This window comes from Vombatus ursinus, unplaced genomic scaffold (assembly GCF_900497805.2).
Source record: "Vombatus ursinus unplaced genomic scaffold, bare-nosed wombat genome assembly UNPS02014786.1, whole genome shotgun sequence".
NCBI classification, from domain to species: Eukaryota; Metazoa; Chordata; class Mammalia; order Diprotodontia; family Vombatidae; genus Vombatus; species Vombatus ursinus.
In genome coordinates this window covers 4,894,434-4,914,310 of record NW_020954564.1, presented here as the reverse complement: position 1 = coordinate 4,914,310, position 19,877 = coordinate 4,894,434, and the positions used below count along the sequence as shown (strand labels likewise).

The following is a 19,877-nucleotide window of genomic DNA, read 5'->3' as shown; positions in this document are numbered from 1 at the left end:
AGTTTAAGGTATATTGAAAGGTTTGAGACTGGTCAGAGAAACTGTCTGCTCACTCCCAACTTCAATTGTTGAGCATATCGGTTGGTTGGAATAGATGGTGACTGGGATGATATGGAGCCATTAAATTCATCTGTTGGCAATCTTGTGCCTCGGCTTTCCTGGAATTTGCTGTCAGATAAGAAGAATTATTTCTCCTAAGTGATAGTGGATCCAGAAATGGGGGTAGTATTTAAACCCATATTATATCGGGAGGGGGTGACATCAGAAAAGTTACCAATGACTTGATATATGGATGAGTCTCACAAGCTTCACTGGCATAGTGCCAAGGCCTTGACTGCTTCCTTGGAGCCCTATGCCAGAATTGTCAGAAATAACAATAGGTAATGGGATGGAGACCAACAATCCAAGAACAAGGGTAAAAAAGGGGTAATTGAAGGCATGGAATAGTCGCAGGAACTATAAATATGCTTCTAATGCTGTACTTCCAAAACAATGCTCCATCGTCCTCCAAATATCCCCAAGAACTAATCTCTTCATTTTCTACAAATACTAAAGAAGCATTATTCTCATATGGGGCACTGAGCTAGGGATTTCAAAGAATATATGAGAAATCTAGTCTTTGTCCTTAAGGACCTTGTAGATCAGAAACAGAGGTATGTAAGTTTTCAGCATATCATATACCTTTGGTACTTTAAAAGACCCATTATTTTCTGTTTGCACATTCCCCTTCGGCCAACATAGATCACATTGCTTGTGAGATTTTTCACAGAAGAGAAGTTTGCACAGTAATGGTATAAGATAGAGCTTTTCAAAATGTCAGTGAAGAACTAGGAACAAACTAGGTCCTTCTCTTAGCCCACTATTTTGGAGGAAGCGAAAAGTAGAAGCAAGCTACACTAAGACATAGCAACCAAGGATGGAGTATCTTCTGGGAAATTAAACAAACAAACAGGTTTTTGTGAAGGCCAAAATATAGAAAAAACATAAAATTAAGCTATCTAACTAGAAGCAAAATCAGTTAACAATGGAGCAAAGACCAGAGAGCACAATGGAAAGGAGAATATGGCCAGATGAGAATGAGTTTTGGGGTTGGGGTGGGTAGGGATAAGAATAGGAAAGAAGTAGCTGGAGGAAGTATTTTAGTCTCAACTATAGTAATTCTAAATTACAGTGATAAAGAGAAAAAGAGAAGGAAATTTACTGACTATAAGATAAACAGCAAATTGACTGGGTCCAAGCCAGGATGTTGTGATAACTGAACATGATAGAGAGGCTGTGGTTTCTATTTCTTTTGCTTTTCACTGCAAACACCAGGGGACTAGCAGTAGACAGCAGAGGGAGTGTGACAGGGATTTTAGTGCCTAGGTATGCCTAGGTGTGTAAAGACCTGGTGTCTGGGTTCCCTGCTCTAATAATGTTCAGGACAAGCTCTTTAGCTTCATTCTAAGATGGCAGATGGCAAGAATTGAAGCATATTCAGACAGAATCCTGTCCATGCAGCATGTGCTTAACTGTAGTCATTGAGTCCCTGGGAATCCATGGTCTTCTAGGACTTTTGGTGCATGAGGCTTGGGATCTCTGATGCATGAGAATGCCTTTTGTCAGAGACCATCTATTCACCTTTTCCCTAAGGTATCAAGACCTAGGGTCTAGATTAAAATCATATTCCATGCCAGTTCCTTAGCCTCAACCCTAAAATGATTGGGAATGAAGGATACAAATAAAATACCTCTCCTAGGGAATAGAGTGAGCAAAGGCACCTCCACCTGCCTGCCAGATATCTCTCCTCTTGAGCATCCCAGAGATTACAGAGCATCCCCTCAATACTCACCTTCCTACTGAGTTTCCCTAGTTCTGTCAATGACATCACTATTCTACTCAGAGACTCTTAACTTTTGTTATGTTATAGACCTCATTGGCAATCTGATGAAATCTGTGAACTCCTTATCAGAACATTATTTTAAAATGAATACAATAAAATGCAAATGATTACAAAGATTTAAATAGCTATTAAATATTTTTGAAAAGCCACAAGTTCATAGACCCCAGGTAAAGATCCATTATTCTATATGGCTAATGAGGAAATATACTTTGCATCACTTCATATGAATAATAGGTCTCATATTTCTTGCTTTCTCAAAGGGTAGGGGAAGAGGGAAAGTAGGAAGACATTTAGAACTAAAAATTAATATAAAATTTTAAGAAGACCCACTGTTCTAGTCACTCTGGTTCCAACTTAGGAGTCATTTTTGACTATTCTCTCTACCATTCACCCTGCCATTAAAAAAAAAAAAACAACATTCAATTACCAATTCCATTCAAGTTTACCTCTGCAAAATCTCTTACATCCATTCCTTTTTTTTATTCACAATTGCAAAACCTCTCATCACCTCTCACCTGAGCTGTTGCAATGCTTCCTAATTGGTTCCCTTGCCTATATTCTCTTTCCAATCAGTCCTCCAATTAGTCAGTCAACAAGCATTTATTAAGAACTTTCTATGTGCCAGACACTGTGCTAAGCACTGGCAAAATTAAATAATCTCTATCCTCAGGAGCTTATATTCTTATAGGGCAGGGAGGACAACATGCGCATATATAATTAGCATATACGTAATACATACAAAATGAAAACAAAGTAGTTGTAGAGGGAGTATACTATTATTTAAGGGGATGGTATCAGGAATTAGAGGGTAACTAAGTGACACAGTGGATAGAGTGCCAGATCTGAAGTCAGGAAGACCTGAGTTCAAATTTGGCCTCAGACACTTACTGGTTCTGTGACCCCTGGGGAAGTCACTTAACCCTGTTTGCCTCAGTTTCCTCATTTGTAAAATGAGTTGAAGAAGGAAATGGCAATCCACTCCAGTATTGTTGCCAAGAAAACCCCAAAAGGTATAACAAAGAGTCAGACACGATTGAAACAATTGAACAATGAAATCAGAAATTAGAAACTAATCCAAAGATCAGCTAGAGATTTGTACAGACAACAACTTGAGAATTATTAACACTATTGAATCTTCATTATTAGCCTGTAATATTTAAGTACCTTTAACCACATGGACTGATTTCCCACCTACTCTTGTGCTCTTTCAGGTATGTATAACATTACTATCTTACCCAGAGCTATTTTTCCTCACTGCTGCTGAATTGATTATTTCTAAATTTGGTTCTGATAATGTCATTCCTCTTGCTCAAGGAACCTCTGTGGTTCCCTATTGCCACTAAGATAAGACACAAACTCCTTTGGCATTTAAAATCCTTAACAATAAGCAATTGTACTCTAATATGTCTTTCAAGATTAATCATACATTACAACAACCTCTCCCCCACCCTCCCTCCCTGAAACCACATACATACACTGCATTTGAGCAAAACTAACTTTTTATCACCTGTATATGATACTTCATGCCCAAAGGGAGGCCTTCCTTTAGCCTCCTAGTTGTCAGAGCTCTCTCTACCATTTGAAGAAACTTTGAATTATACTATGTGTATGTGTCATACACACACACAAACACAGCTGTGTATTCGTTATTTTTCTCCAGGGGAGGGATTATTTGTTTTGGTCTTTGCATCGCCAGTGCCTAACAGCATTTGGGACGTGAAAAACACTCAGTGAATGTTGAACTTTAATTAAATTGAAGGCATGGAGACCAAAAAGGGCAGTACAAGAACAAGGCAGCAGAAGTAGTCCATTTTTGGACAGAAAGTATAATACGTTAGGAGGAATAATACGAAACAAATCTTGACAAGCAGGTTGAATCCAAAGTATCAAGGTCCTTGAATAACAATGTTTGAGACTTTATGAGCCAGGCAACATGAATCCATAATATTTGCAGATAGAGAAAAGGAATAGAAGAGGAATTAAGAATGAATATTACTTGTGAAGTGTTAGAAAGGATGCATTGGAAATGGGAGAGATTAAAACAAGGAACATTGCATTGGAAGATATTCCAGTAGTCTAGGAAAGAAACCAGTGAAGGCTTAAACAGAGGTTGGAGAGAATGGATTCTGGAGGTCTTGTGGTAGTGCAATTTATTGGATTGGGGTGGACAAGATGGATGAGGAAGCAATTTTCATCCCAAAGGAGCAAGTTGCCAAAGGGGGCGGGGATTAGCCATTATGTCAGGTGAGTAGGGCAGTATTGTGTCACAGCAAGTGGAAGGGGAGTATATCTCCAGCATGCCTCCATTAAGACCATTCAGGTGTATGAAGCTTGTCCTGGTGCCAGGGATCATAGCTTTGGCTGGGAAAGGTTTATTACTGTCTAGAATGATTGGGGTGACTGTTTCCTACGACACTGGCTATCACTATCCACCCCTCTATGGCCTGTAGAGCTGGCCAGAGGCAACTTTTGTTTCAGATTGTGTGATTAAAGGCTCCTTAGTCTAGTGGGCTTGCTGTGAGGAGATTTTTGTTTGTTTATTTGTTTTCTGGGAGGATTTTTTGGTCTTTTGGTACATGCAATGCTTAATTTCCTCTTAATTGAAACTTGGTCAGGCTGTGATTCCACCAGGCAGGGGGCTCCTGTGAATTTCATACTGTGTCATTCGCCACTCTCTCTTGCTCAATCTCACGTTGAGTGTTTCATACATCTGAGGAGCCTTCCACTGTACCCCAGGAAATTGTGGGCTCCTGGGGAAGTCTGGGGAGGCTCGGCAGCTTCCATGATAATGACCTGCTTGAAATTACTTAGTGGAGGAGGACACAAAGGAAGGCTAGAATACTCACAGGCAATGGGTTCTGCAGGCTGTTTTGACACGCATAGCTTAATTTTAATGATTCACAATCATTCTCTATCATATACCAGTAAATGTACTGTAAAATGTTTTGTAAAAGTAATGGAGTCTTTGTAATGCCAGCCCTTGCCACTCTGCTATTCAATCACTGGTAGAAAGTGGGAACAAGCTGGTAGAGGGAGGGTGTGTGTGTGTGTGTGTGTGTGTGTGTGTGTGTGCACGCGGGGAGAGACTGAGACAGAAGCATAAAGGGACAAAAAGACTGACAATATGAAAGAAAGGAGGAAGACAGAAAAGAGAAAAGTAAAGGACATACAGGGAAGATAATGGTGACAGGGAGAGAGGAAAGAAAAGTAAAAAAAGAAGAGAGAGATAGGGAAGGAAGGAGGGAGAAAAGGAAGGAAGGGGGGAGGGAGGGAAGAAAGGAGGGAGGAAGGAAAAAGGAAGGGAGGAAGGAAGGAAAGAAGGGGAGGGAGGGAGGGAAAGAAGAAGGAAGGACATTTATTAAGTACTTCCTGTGTATCAGGCATTATCAATACAAATACAAAAGATGGATAGAGATTCTATTCTCAGAGAACTTGGATTCTAATAGGAAGGAATAACACTTACAGGAGTAACTGTGGAATTGATGATGGAAAAGAAAACAAGAGACGTAAAGGAAAGAGAAGTCATAGAAGAAAAGGTAGGAAGATGCAGAGACAGAGGAGAAAGAAAAGAGGAAAAAAGAAGAAAAATTCACAGAAAAGGGGGAGAGTAGAAAGCATTGGGCTTGCAGATTATCAAAGAGAGACTGAGTTAGGTTCAGCTGTATTTACACATTATGTAAAATGTTTAATATTCCAGATGGAAGGGCCAAGGAAATAACAGTTCTCCCAGTTTCTCAGTGATTCTGACTGAGAGAAGCTGAGAATCTGACTGTAATTGGCATCAGGAAGAAAAAAAAATGGCACTGTTCTGAAGCAGCATGGTCCCATTGATGAAAAGAAACTTGGGAGAGGAATGCAGAGAGTGAAAAGCTGCATAGCAGTTGTTTATAGGAGCAAATACTTGTAGGCCTTCATTCCTTGCTGTGTAAAAGGAAGAGGTTGGGCTAGCTAGGTCTTGGGTTTCTTCCACCTCTGACATGTTATGAACATATATTATAAAATATCGCTGTCTTCTATGTACAATTCATATAATCATCAGATAATAGAGGTATGACTTACTATATGCAATAGCAGCAATGTTGATCAATTGTATTAAACTATCCAAACAATAAACCTTCAACCAATGATTTAGCATCTTACAACTCAGAGTTTGAAAGGACCATTCAAAATCATCCAGCCCACTTACGTACATTTATAGAGACATGTTTATTTCTTAATAAACAAAATCCTGTTATAAATGTATCCCAGGGAACCTTCTGTGGGAGGTGGTGTGATATAGCCAGGCTTAGAGTTGGGAAGATCTGGATTCAGTTCCTACCCCTGACATATAATCACTGAGAGATCCTGATCTCCTTCCCTTTCTGTGCTCCTATATCAATAACAAGGTCTTTGCTAAACTGAATTGCTAAGGGCACTTTCACTAAAAGGGTTCTCTGCACTGGTATCCTAGATATGGCTAAAAGAAAAGGCAATGAGGATGTGTTTCTTATCAAAAGAAGCCCCGTGAGCACAAATTGCGATCTCAAATGGTCTTTTCATGCTCTGAGTTATAAGATGCTAAGTTACTACTTCGAGTGCACACATCAAATCACTTGCAGATCTAGAAATAGAGTCCAGGTCTCCAAATTTCCAGCCCTACTGCACCATTGTCTGGCCAAAGATACTAAAGAGAGTTCACTCAGCAGTCACTGAGAGCCCAGGAAGTTGGTTGCTGCTATTACTGTCTCACCACCCCGCCCACACACACACACTCCCACCCTGTTTGACCTTGGGAAGCTTCTTTTTTATAGTTGTTCATACATGGCAAATGCTTAATTTTTTCTTCGTTCTATCACATTCATTTTTCCCTCAGCTTCAGTTTCCTCAAATGTGATAGTATATGTAAAGTGCTTTGGAAACTTTAAAACACTATTTAAATGCTAGTTATTATTTTTGTCTTTGTTGTTGATGTTGTCATTGTTACTTCTTTCTCTCTCAAATGACAGGGTTGCATTAGATCTTGAAGGGGCTGCATGTATTAGTGGTAACTTCACCTACAACTGGGCTTTCTCTCATCTTCATATGCACCTTTCTGTGCTCCCTTCCCTCTTAGGAATAGGCCAGGGTGACCCTCACTTGTCAACATTAAATATTGACAACATCTGCCATTTATTTCTAACTGGGCAACAACTCACACTTTCCGTTAATGATTGATTGGGCAAAAGACACCATAGGTGAAACTAAGAACCATAAAGGCAGCACACCTAAATTCAGGGCTTCTGGCACACACTTGGTCATAGGATCATAGCATTCAGAGCCTAAAGAGACCCTTAGAGGGCTTCTTATCCTGCTCCTCACTTGACAGAGGAAGAAAATCATTACAGCTAATGTTTCTATAGCATTTGAAAGTTTTCAAAGAGCTTTGCATACATTATCTCATATGCAGAAACTGGGGCCCAGAAAGAAGTGATTTGCCCAAGGTCACATGGCTAGTAACTGGCAATGAAGGAAGAGATTCTCAGACTGGAAGATGAGTAATTTCTGAGAGGAGTGGGATGGAAGGAGATCACTTTACAAAAAATGTGCCCAGCATTGGAAAATCCCTGCACCATAAGGAATGATTAATATGAAGAATTTAGAGCTTGACTATGCCTATTTGTTATAAGGGTTTTGTTTTTCTTTTTCTTTTTCATTTCCAATGGGAAGGGGAGAGAGAAAGAGGGAGAGAAATAGATTTTATTAAATTAAAAAAGGATAAAAATAATTTAGAGAAACATGGAAAGACTTTGATGAAGTGATGCAGTGGGAAGAAAACAGAGCCAAATTTATATATATATATATATACACACCCACACATACACACACACACATACATACATACACACTAAAACAATGTCAATAAAGTCAATTTTAAGAGGCAATACGGTTCTAATCCAATGCAATGGATACTGTTGGTACATCTTTTTATTAACAAATGAAAAAAAAGCTACATAAATCAAAAGTGACACATACTTTCAGACAATCATAGAATTAGGCAGTTTTACTTAACTGGCTTAGTAAAATGTACTTGGTAAATGGTTTGTTCAGGTGCTTTCTAGGGTGTCTATTGTGTCAATACAAAATTAATGTGTATATGTATGTGTGTATATATAGCACATATGATATATTTTAATGTATGTATACAGTGATATATATTTTATGTATACATAATGAGTACATATCTTGTATATACACACATACACACACATACACTTTTATATGTTTGTTTAGTGGCAAAGAACTAGAGATTGAAATTACTTTGCTTTCTTTCTATGACTCCATTTTAGGACTTTGATAAAAAGTGATCATCCTACATTCTTTCCTGTCTCATTATCATATACAACCAGAGGAAAAAATGGACACCATAGGCCAAGTAGGTTCCTAACAGAATGCTAACACATTGACAAAACTGTGGACTTGAGTGATGTAGGATGAAGAGAGTCTGTCTTTCCTTTCTACATCCAAGGAGCACAGTCCATTTTTTTTCCTCTGTGTCAACATGAACACATCACTTAGCCTCTACCAGCCTTAGTTTCCCTATCTGCAAAATGGGAATAGTAATGCTTGCACTAGCAACCTCTCAGGAGGCATTGTCAGGAAAGGACTTTGTAAGTCTTCAAGCACCATAGAAATGTGAGTTGATGCTTAGCATTATTATTCCATGCCATTCAGACATCCTGATGGTTCTACAAAGGAGGAATAGACTTCAGAGGCTGCAAGATTGGAAGCAACTCCCTTCTTTGCCCCTCTCCTAGTTCCTGGACTTCTGTGATTGTTATCCTCAAAGTCTTATCTTTGGGAAAAGAATAAAGTAGGTAGCTGTGTGGTGAGCTCTGAGGGAAATTTTATCTGTACACTCCTTCAGACTAATATGGGACATTCCAACATTAAAGATACATTTATGTCACAGTAGTAAGAGTTAGAAGGGATGTTAGAAGTCGTATAGACCAAACCCTTGGATTTTTAAATGGGGATACTCAGGCAGAGGTTATATGATTTGTTCTGAGCTCACACGCGAAGTTATGGTGGAGTTTGGATTTAAACCCAGGTCTTTTGACTTCAAATACAATGCTTTACACCATGGGTTCATGACCTGGGCTTCATGAAATCATTTTTAATGTATCTTGATAGCTATATTTCAACATAATTCATTTCCTTCATTTTATTTTATGCATTTAAAACATGCTCAGGAAGGATCCCTAGGCTTCACCAGACTTTGAAAGGGGTCCAGATAGGAGAGTGCTTGTACCAGCTCTCATTGGCTTGTGAGAACCATTTGTTAAAGTTTCATTAGAGCATTTACCTCTATGAAATTGGCAAATGGTACAAATCAGGGTTTGATTTCTTGTTTTGCTAATTGTCTAGATTTAAGAAAATATTGCATAAATGTTAATAATCAGATTAAAATGAAAAGTATGTCATATACATTTTTCAGAGCCAATTGTTAAACATTAACAGCACACTTCAAGGTCTAGGACACAAAAAATGTTAAGAATTCCTTCCCTATATGCCACACTAAGAAAGGCCAACATGTCAGTTTGAGATGAGGATGCCTAAATTTATTATCCGATCACACCTATTATAGAGGATTTAGCTGACAGGTAGCTAAGAATGAGATCTATGATGGGTACATGGAAAAATGGGCACAAACCCTGGATGTAGAGGTGGGAAGGCTGCCAAGGCAAATTTTACTTGCTTCAGAAATTGGTAGCAGGCCAACTTTGCCACAGAGGAAGATCTGGAAACAGATCCATCAGGGTCAGGGCAAAGAGCAGAGAATCAGAATTTATGAATCCACTCAGCATGATAGCAACTGATGGGGGCAGGATGGATGTGAAGAGAAGGTGAGTCAGGTCAAGGAAAAGCAGAGTCATGTACCTGGAACTCATTCTGGTCAGTGGAAATGGGAACTTAAAATTGTTGAAGCTTGCAATTTTTCAAGCCAGAAAGGACCTTAGTTACCTCAACAACCTAGTTTTACAGATAGAAGGAAGGGGGGAAGGACTCAAAGAGGGGCAGTGACATATGAAACCAGTGTAAATGATCTTTGAAAAACTGGGGAGATTATGCCACAGGATTGGAGGATAGATGAGCTTGTCATCACTGGAGATTTCATAGCAGAGATAAAATATCCATGTGTCAAAGATGCTCTACAAAGGAATTCCTAGTCAACGATGCATTTGGAAAGCATGATACAGTGAAAAGAGCTTTGGATTGGAAATCAGAAGACTCAGATTCAAATTCTGCTTCTGACACTTTTGCTTATGTGTTTTTGTAGAAATAACCACCTCCCTGGGCTTCATTTTCCTCAAATGTAAAATGAGAGGGTTGGACCAGGTTCTAAGATTCCTTCTGACTCTAAATTGTGTGTGTATGTGTGTGTATCCTTATAGACTTTGGAAATCAGTGATTCTTACATCGACATAGCCATGGCCTATCCAAAGGTGGTAGAGTAATATAAAAAAATAGAAGTTAGTTGTACCTGTTCACCCTGAGATCAGCTAACCAGTACCCCTCTCCCACCATGGGATTGTCCTGCCTCTGAATCAGCACTTTCAGTTCAAACTCAGAGAAGCCTCATGAAGCATTGCTCCATCAACCTATTACCGCCAGAGCCAGATTGTCAATGATGTCTATGTGTCTGGGTAAGAGGCCTATTTGCCATTCCAGGCTGTGAAAGAGATTTTCTTCATTCCCCTAAATCTTTCTTCAGGCGACTCTATAATTCCAGGGGAATCATCTTCCCCACATGCTCCTCTCCTGCCACTAATTTCTAGATAATTGTATGTAAGGTTTGCCTAGGGCAGGGGAAGCCAGGAAGAAGGAGAAGCAGGCAGGCAGCCAGGGAAGGCTGAAGTCACTGAGCCATCCCAGCAAGGGTACTCAGGGGAGGATGGTGATGGTTGGGAATGTGCATACTTGCTCTCATGCTAATCTAGGCTGGATCAGTGGCCCAGCCTTTAGAACTCCTGTGTTCCTTGTAAGAGATGAGCTGAAAACAAGTCACATATGGAATAATATAAAATTTAGAGCTGGAAAGGACTTTAAAGATTATTTAACCCAAGCCTCTCCTCTTATTCAAAAATTGAAATGGATATTTGATCTCATCAATTTGGAAATTCCCTCCATATTTCTGATCACAACCCATCCATTCCTGCCTATCATGTGCCACACTTGTTCATGGCTTGCCATAAATTTGCTTGTGGTGAGGGTCACAGCTAGCTTTCTCCTGACTGTTTTCTCCTTTCCCTAGTTATCCACCAACTGAAGCCCAAAGGGTGTAAGTGATTTGCCCAAGGTCACACAGCTATTAAGAAACAGTGGTAGGATCCAAACTCAAGTTGTTAGATTATAAACCTGAACCAAACCATGATTCCCAGAACTGCCATTCCATCTCCATCTGACCTCTTCCTCTGACTGGTGTATTTCTTTCTAACTATCATTCAAGGAAGCACTTGCACTTTCTTAAAAACCCAGATAAACCCATGACTCACTGGACCCCATCTTTATCTCTGCTCCAGAGACTTTCTTCTCACTCTGTCTGTTCTACCACCCCATGACCACTTCTTTTAATTGGTGGATTTCTTCCCAACCTCCATTTCAGGAAGTACCCATACTAGCCATACTCTCTTCTCAGATGGAACTAAGCACCGTGGATAGGGGCAGTAGGTCTGGAGTCAGGAGTCAGGAAGACCTGAGTTGGAATCCAGCATCAGACACTTACTATTTCATTGAATATACATTTTTCCCCTGAAAGATTATGCTCAGTTTTTCTGGGTAGGTGATTCTTGGTTGTAATCCTAGCACTTTTGGCCTCCAGAATATCATATTCTAAGCCCTCCCTTAAGGTAGAAGCTGCTAAATCTTCTGTTATCCTGACTGTGGTTCCATGATATTCAAATTTTTTTAGCTGGTTACAGTATTTTCTCCTTGATCTGGGAGGTCTGGAATTTGGCTATAATATTCCTGGGGGTTGTCATTTGGGGATCTCTTTCAGGAGGTGACCGGTGGACTGTTTCAATTTCTATTTTTACCCACTGGTTCATCAGGGCAGTTTTCTTGATAATTTCTTAAAAGATGATGTCTAGGTTCTTGTTGTAATTACTACTTTCAGGTAGTCCAGTAATTCTTAAATTATCTCTCCTGAATCTGCTTTCCAGGTCAGTTGTTTTTCCAATGAGATATTTCACCTTTTTTTCCACTTTTTTCATTCTTTCTATTTTGTTTGGTTGTTTCTTGATGTCTCATAAAGTCATTAGCTTCCACTTGCCCAATTCTAACTTTTAAGGTATTATTTTCTTCAGTGAGCTTTTGTACTTCCTTTTCCATTTGGTAAATTCTACTTTTTAAGGAGTACTTCTCTTCAGTGAATTTTTATATGTCTTTTTCCCCCATTGGCTAATTCTGCTTTTCAAGGCATTCTTCTCTTCATTGGAATTTTACCATTTGACCTATTCTGTTTTTTAAGGTATTATTTTCTTCAGTGTTTCTGTGTCTTCTTTACCAAGCTATTGACTCTTTTTTTCATTATTTTCTTCCATCACTCTCATTTCTCTTACCAATTTTCCCTTTACTTCTCTTACTTGTTTTTTTTTAATCCTTTTTAAGGTCTTGCATGGCCTAAGATCAATTCATATTTTTCTTGGAGGCTTTGGATGCAGGAATTTTGACTGTTGTCTTAGTCTGAGTGTATGTTTTGGTCTTCTTGGTCACTATAGTAACTTTTCTTAGTCAGATGTTTTTCTTTTCTTTGCTCATTTCCTAGCCTATTTCTTGACTTTTAACTCCATGCTAAAGTGGGGCTCTGCTTCCCAAGTGGAGGGGGTACTGTCCCAAGATTTAGGTTTTTTGTGTAGCTGCTTTCAGAGGTGATTCTAGGGACCTGTAAGTTTTTGGCTCTTCCATGGTGGTATGATCTAGGGAAAGGTGTGTTTACTACTCTCCTGTACTGTGCACTGGTTTCTGATTGACCACAAGCACTCTTTTCAGTTTTGGAACCATGCCCAGGGTCCCTGCTCCCCTGAGGTCACCAGGTCTGCTGTGCCAGAGCTTCTCCTCATTCTGGGACTAAGATCCAGGACTGAGACCCAGATCCAAGTATAGGCAATTCAGCAGAGTCCTGCCCCTGGTACTGGCACAGGGACCCCTGTGACTCCCCTTCTGACACATGGTCTGATCCCCTTACTGTCTGTGGGCTGAGAAGTCTGGAAACCACCACGGATGCCACTCATTCAGTCACCCTGTGGCCCGATCCTGGTTTGCTGGGGCCCAATCTGCACTGATGTTGTCTGCTCTGAACTGTGCTTCTTTGTCATCCTGGTACAACAGACCTTTTCTGCCAACCTTCTAAGTTATCTTGGGCAAGAAAATTATTTCACTTTGTCTTTTTGTGGGTTCTGTCACTGTAAAATTTGTTTAGAGTCATGATTTAAAGGTATTTGGAGGAGTTTAGGGGAGAGCTCAGGTGAGTCCCTGCCTTTACTCCACCATTTTGGTATTGCCTCACTTCATGGATTTTCAAATACTAGATGAGACGAGTCATATTTTTGGAACATAACTGGGAAACACCAATATCAGCTGTTGTCAGGGACCAGAGATATGTGTTGAGACTCCTGTGGTTGGGAAGTGAACAAGCAAGCAGTCAGCATCCTTGACCCAAAGTGGAAAGTGGTGACAGGGCTAAGGAAAGTGAAAATAGGATTGTACGGAAGATGGCAAGATAGGCAGCAAAACCCGAAAGGAGGTAGAAGGAAGAGACATATTCGGGATGGAATCAGCTGAGTTCCTTATGAAAGCGACCAAACGTCTGGTGACTGTTTCAACTAGCTGCAGCTCCAACTGGGCACAAGACAGTGAAGTCACACTCTAGGCTTCCACTACTGGCTTCTTTCTCTGTGGGGAAGGTAACAACAGTCCTTAGTTTCTGTCCTCAGAGAAATTTAGAATGTGAGAACCAAACTTAGAACAGAAAATGTCAGAGCTAGAAAAGGGCCTTAGAACATAGAATCCTAGAGCACAAAACAGAGTTTAAAGTTTCCTTAGAATACAAGATATAAAATGAAACATCTGAAAGAGAACTTAGAACACAAACAATCTGAATTTAGCACAGAACAGTAAAGCATTTTATAACATGGGATGTTATAATGCAGAAAAATGTTAGAACTGTTAGTGACCCTTTATTTTATAGAGAAGGAAATTGAATCACAGAGAGGAAAGTTTGTCCTGGGTTACATGAATACTAAGTGTTATGGAAAGAACTAGAACCCAGGATTGAATATGTCTCCAATGATCTTTTTGTTTATCTCCCCACATCATATGTGCCCTCCAATAATAGAGCTACCAAATCCCTCTTCCTCCTCCTACCACTGCAAAATGATGCCTGCAGATCTTATTTAAAAAGACTAGAGAGAAATCACTTTTTTCAAACTGACTACCTGGAGAAAATTCTAGATCTTTGAAAATCTATTCATAAGATTATGAATAGGTCCCCAGAAGGGACTTTGGTAATCAACTAGTCTAACCCCATTTTATAGATGAGAAAATCAAGGCTTAGAGATGGGAAGGGACTTATCTAAGGTCACAGATTGTAAGTAGATGCAATTTGTACTCAAGTCCTCCAAATCCATACACGGTGTTTTGTACAGCTTTCAGTGCTGCCTCTTTTTCAAGTATGCATAGGATATTGTATATAGCATATGGTGTATTTGACGTTATAATGTGTGAAACCAGTCTGAAGTAGCAACTATGTAAAAAGAAGTGTAATTTCATTATTTCCCATTGCACATTTTTGCAGGAACTGAGCTAAGAAAGTACTACCTTATTAGAGCGCCCTTAAAGAGCCTGATGTAATAAAAAAAAAGGCTAATCTGCTTTGCAAGTTAACATATCCATTATGTATATATAAATGGATGATTCCCAAATGTTTGTAATTTCAAATATTAAGATAGAAGAGTATAATAGAGCACTGGACTAGGAGTTGGGAAACCTAAGTTCTGGTTACCTTACTGTCACTAATTAATTATGTGACCTTGGGCAAGTCCCTCATCTTCTCTGGGCCTCAGTCTACTTGTTTGTAAATGAGAAGATTGGATTAAATGAATTCTGTCTCCTACTAGTTCTGTGATTGTTTCCAACATTACTACTGTAATCTCTTTCATGCTTTCGATTTCCTCAAGAACACTCTGTTCATAGATGATGCAAAGTGTGAGTCTAATCCCTCACTGAATTATCACAAATTCAAAATTAAAAAGGAAAAAATAATTCTCTTCTACACAACGTTTATTTTAAAAAAACTCAACAACCATGTTTATAGGCTATCCCATGAGACAAAGGTGTTAATTCAGCCCTTTTCAGCCTCCTCGTTTGTACTGGTTACATGCAAGCTTCCAGAAACAAATGGCACAATCATTAGAAAAAGTTAACACACAGCTGCTGCCTGAGGCTTTATAGTTTACCAAAAAAATGAAATGCATTGTTGCAAATATTCATCCAGCAAGGTTAGCCATGAAAATGGGAAACTGGAGTCAATAAAGCCAATATCCCTTGGATTGATGGAGAGCTTGCCCACAGACACCCAAGCTGAATGCAAACAGTAATCACCACCAAGCTCAAAATAAACTTGGGTTCCAGAATGCGAAAGGATGACATTAGCCCCTGGGACTGAGTCCGGTGCATCAAGGAGACCTCTAGCCTCCACATTCCATCCCGTGGGATATGTTAGAAGTGGCTTGTCCCAGGGACCTCTGCTGCCCTGGGCCACCCTCGATCCAGTGGCCCCCTGTACTCTCTGGCAGCTCTGCTTGGCCAGTGATAGGATATGTCTTTCATCTGCAGAATACATATTTGTTATGTAGTGAGTGTCAGGAATTAATAACCCACTCAGTGGTGGGAGAAACTTGCATGTTAAGCACTGAGGGAAAAAAATCTTTTCTAATGAGGCTTCCCATTCTCCCCAAGGGGAGGGTGAAGACAGGAGCTGATAGTGGTCAGCAGAGGCAGCGGGCATGATGTAATTGGAATTTGAGATGGGGACCTTCAAGTCCATTCTTTCCAGAAATGGCGATCAAAGGCCATCTTCCCCCAGCCCAAATCCTTTCCCCCTTTACAGAGTTAACAGTTTTTAACCTCTTCTGTTATGAATCATGAGGCCCGTGGCTTTTGACAGATCATAAATCAGGTCTGGGAGTTGTGAGGACAAATCCCAGGACTTTTAATCTTTAATATTAGACGTGTTTAAGGTAGTGAATATTTCATGAAGGTGCTGTTGAATTTTAGCACATCATTAGCTACTTTACATTTCCCCTCCCCCTTTGGATTACTAACTCCCAGGGAAATTTCAAAGATCCAAGGAATTCTCCATCTTCTTTCCATCTAGCAAAAGTCAGTTCACCAGTCAGCAGACATTGACTAAGCACCGAATGTGTGCCTTGTACAAGATGTTGTGGGGAGTACAAATTTGCATGTGAATATGGTTCCTGCCCTCAAGAAATTATACTCTGATTGAGGGAACAAGACATATAGTCATAATACAAGGTAGGCCATATTCAGTTTACAAAGAAGTAGTACCAAAACCAAAATGCTTTAAGAACTTACAGATACCATAAAGAGTCAAAGCTGGAATGGCTATTAGATCAAAAAATTTGGAAACATAAGTTATAGAGTATTGGAGCTGGAAGGTTCCTCATAACAGAATGTCAGAGCTGGGTGGTATGTTAGAATATAAAACCATATAATGTCAGAATGAAAAGACACAGAGAGGTTCAGCCCATAGATGGCTCAGAATACCTTCTACAGCAAGTGGTTGTCCAGCATTCCAGCATTTGCACGAAGCAGAAAATCTCATATTTCATTTTAGAAATTTCATCATATTAGATACAGTCCAAGGTTCTAGCCTGTTGAGATTCTTTTGGATTGTGACTCTTTCATCCACCATGTTAATTTATTGCTCCCATCTTTACATCCCAAGCAGATTTGATAAGCCTGCCATCTATTCCTTTATCTAAGTCATTGGTAACAATGTTGAACAGAACAGGGCCAAGGGGAAGGGAGGAGTGAGGTTGGAACACTGAACTTAGTTTTTTTTGTCCAACTCTATTGAGTCTGGTCAGTTAGTTCCAATTTTGTAAACTGCCCTATCATCTAGCCTCAGTTTTACAATATTTCTCACAAGGTTAGTGGAGGAGAATTCTCTAAGGTTTTACTGAAGTATGTCATTTTCTTGATGTGAACTGTTTTTAATGAAACAATGTTGGCTCTCGATCATAAATACTCCTTTTTTCATGTGTTTATATTCCATCAATCAGGACATTTGCCAGTCACCAGTCCAATGGTGCTTCTGCCATTTTCCACAATCTTTCAGTGATTACTGACCTCAGTTGATTACCACTACTAATGATACTAATAAACAATCATTAGTATTTATATAGTACTTTAAAGTTTTCAAGGTACTTTATAAATATTATTTCATTTTATCTTCACAACAACCTTGGGAAATAAATGCTATTACTATCCATATTTTGCAGATGAGGACACTAAGGCAAAGAGAGGTTAAATGACTTGCTTGAGGTTAATACTGCCACTAAGTTTCTGAGGCTATATTTGAACTCAAACCTTCCTGAATACAGATCTAGTGTTCTATCTCCTGTTCACCTAGCTGCCACCTATCACATCCATCAGTTTTTTCATTAACTTGAAAGAGGCCCATTAACCTGAATTCACTTAGGCCTACTAGTTGTTGTTTCCTCCATTCTCTTGGGTTTCATATCCTGATTAAGTCCATATTCAGTGTTGGATCATTGAATGGTAGATTGGAATGAGGCCTTAGAACACAATGTGTCAGAGTATGAGATGTTATGACTGGTGGGAATGTTGGAATGTAGAATGATAGAACTTAGGAATCTTGATTTGGAAAGTACCTAAAAACATTGAACAGTAGGTCTGGAAGAGATCTTATATGCCATCTAATTTAATCTTTTCATTTAAAAAAGGGGGAAACTGAGATCCAGAATAATTTAATTGATTTGCCCAGCTAGCTGACAAGGATAGGTCATGTGGACTAAGTTAATCAGTGAAGGCTTTATTTATATGGGAACTTGAGCTCGGTCTTGGAGGATGTATGCAGTTCTGAGATTATATTACCTCACGGAAACATCAAATGCCCCAGTCCAGATCAAGTAGTTTACGTTGTAGATAGAGCACTGTACCTGACATTGGGAAATCCTAAATTCAAATCTCATCTCAGACTCTTCTAGCTGTGTGACCCTGAGAAAGTAACCAACCTCTGTCTGCCTCAGTTTCCTCATCTGTAAAATGAGGATAGTAATAGCACTTAACCTCCTGTGTTTGTTGTGAAGATAAAATAAGATAATATTTGTAAAGTACTTTCCAAACTTTTAAAGTGCTATATAAATGCTAAAGAACATTATTAATCTTTTTGATGTCATAGGCCCTTTTGACAGTGTGGCAAAGCCTCTGGATTCCTTCTCAGAATGATGTTCTTAAATTCATAAAATGAAATACATATTATTACAAAGAAAATAATAATATATAGTGTTTTATGGTTTATAAACTGTTTTAGATATATTATCTCATTTAATTCTCACAACATTACAAAGCAGGTATCATTATTATCCTCATTTACAGATGAGGAAATAGGTTGAGGGAGGTCAAGTGACTTGCCCAAGGTTACACAGATAGTGAGTTTTTAAATCAGGATTAGAACACAAGCCTTCATGAGTCCCAGTTCGTTGTTCTGTGCACATATTAGACACTTAAAAGGTAGTTAACCATCTGACTCACTATGTGTAGGGCCACTTACCTGCCTAGAAACCAATCATACTGAAATAAATTTATTAAAGTTAAAAAAAGAAACATATTCACAAACCCAAGGTTATGAATCCTTGGACTAGGTCTTTCCAAAAAGGGGTGGTGGGAATGGAGGAAGAACACATAATGAAGAATTAATTTACTTTTCAGTTTCCGTGTATGATCTCTCTATTACGCTGTTCAGTCACCCACCTGCCAGGAAATCAACCTTCCCTAAATGTCTTCTGTCAGTTTTTCCATGTCTTTGAGGTAGCTGATGGCACAGTGGGTAGAGTACCTCGCCTGGAATCAGAAAGACCTGAGTTCAAATCCAGCCTCAGATGGTTCCTATCTGTGTAACCTTGGGCAAGGCACTTAAACTTCTCATTGCCTCAGTTTCCTCAACTGTAAACTGGGGATATTAATAGCACCTACCTCCCAGGATTGTTACTAGAATTAAGTGAGATAATAATTATTTAAACAAGAAAAGGAAAAAAAAAAACAGGCAATATGCTTATTCCCTTCCCTCCCTCATTGTTTTGGTTTAGTTTTTTCATTCACCTGAGGGGAGAGAAAAGTTGGCAGTGAGAAGGAAAAGGGAGTTAAGCTGGAGGTGGGAGGGTGAGGAGGGTGTCCCTGCTTGGGACACCAATTTAAGGATCTTCTTGCTGTCTTCCACCAGCCAACTTTTCCCATGTTGTTACTCATGGATATGTATTTTGGGGGTTTCTATGAGGTATTCCCATGTATGTATTGAACAAGAATAGGTATATAAATATGTAGACAGAGATTTACATAGATAAATAGAGATATACAGAGATACATATCTGTGTATACATACTTACATATGTGTGTACGCTATATAAATAAATAAATACATGGGTGTATGCATATACTACATATAAATATAAAGATACATTATCTATATTTATATAGCTATCTATAGATATAAAAATAAATGTCTATAGATAAATATATACATGTGTACACACTATATAAATATATGTATAAACATATGTGTCTATACAGTATATATATATAGAGAGAGAGACATATGTATCTATATTTATGTAGATAGCTACAGATAGCTAGCTAGCTAGATAGATAGATGGATAGATAGATAGATGGATAGATAGATAGATAGATAGATAGATAGATAGATAGATAGATAGAT

The 19,877-nt window shown here is 39.1% G+C and overlaps 1 protein-coding gene across 2 annotated transcripts in view; it reads left to right on the top strand.

Annotated features, from left to right (window-relative positions):
- The window catches only part of LOC114047046 (astrotactin-2), a 1,078,351-nt gene that overhangs the window by 423,502 nt on the left and 634,972 nt on the right, over positions 1 to 19,877 (top strand). The gene's annotated exons all lie outside the window — the stretch shown is intronic.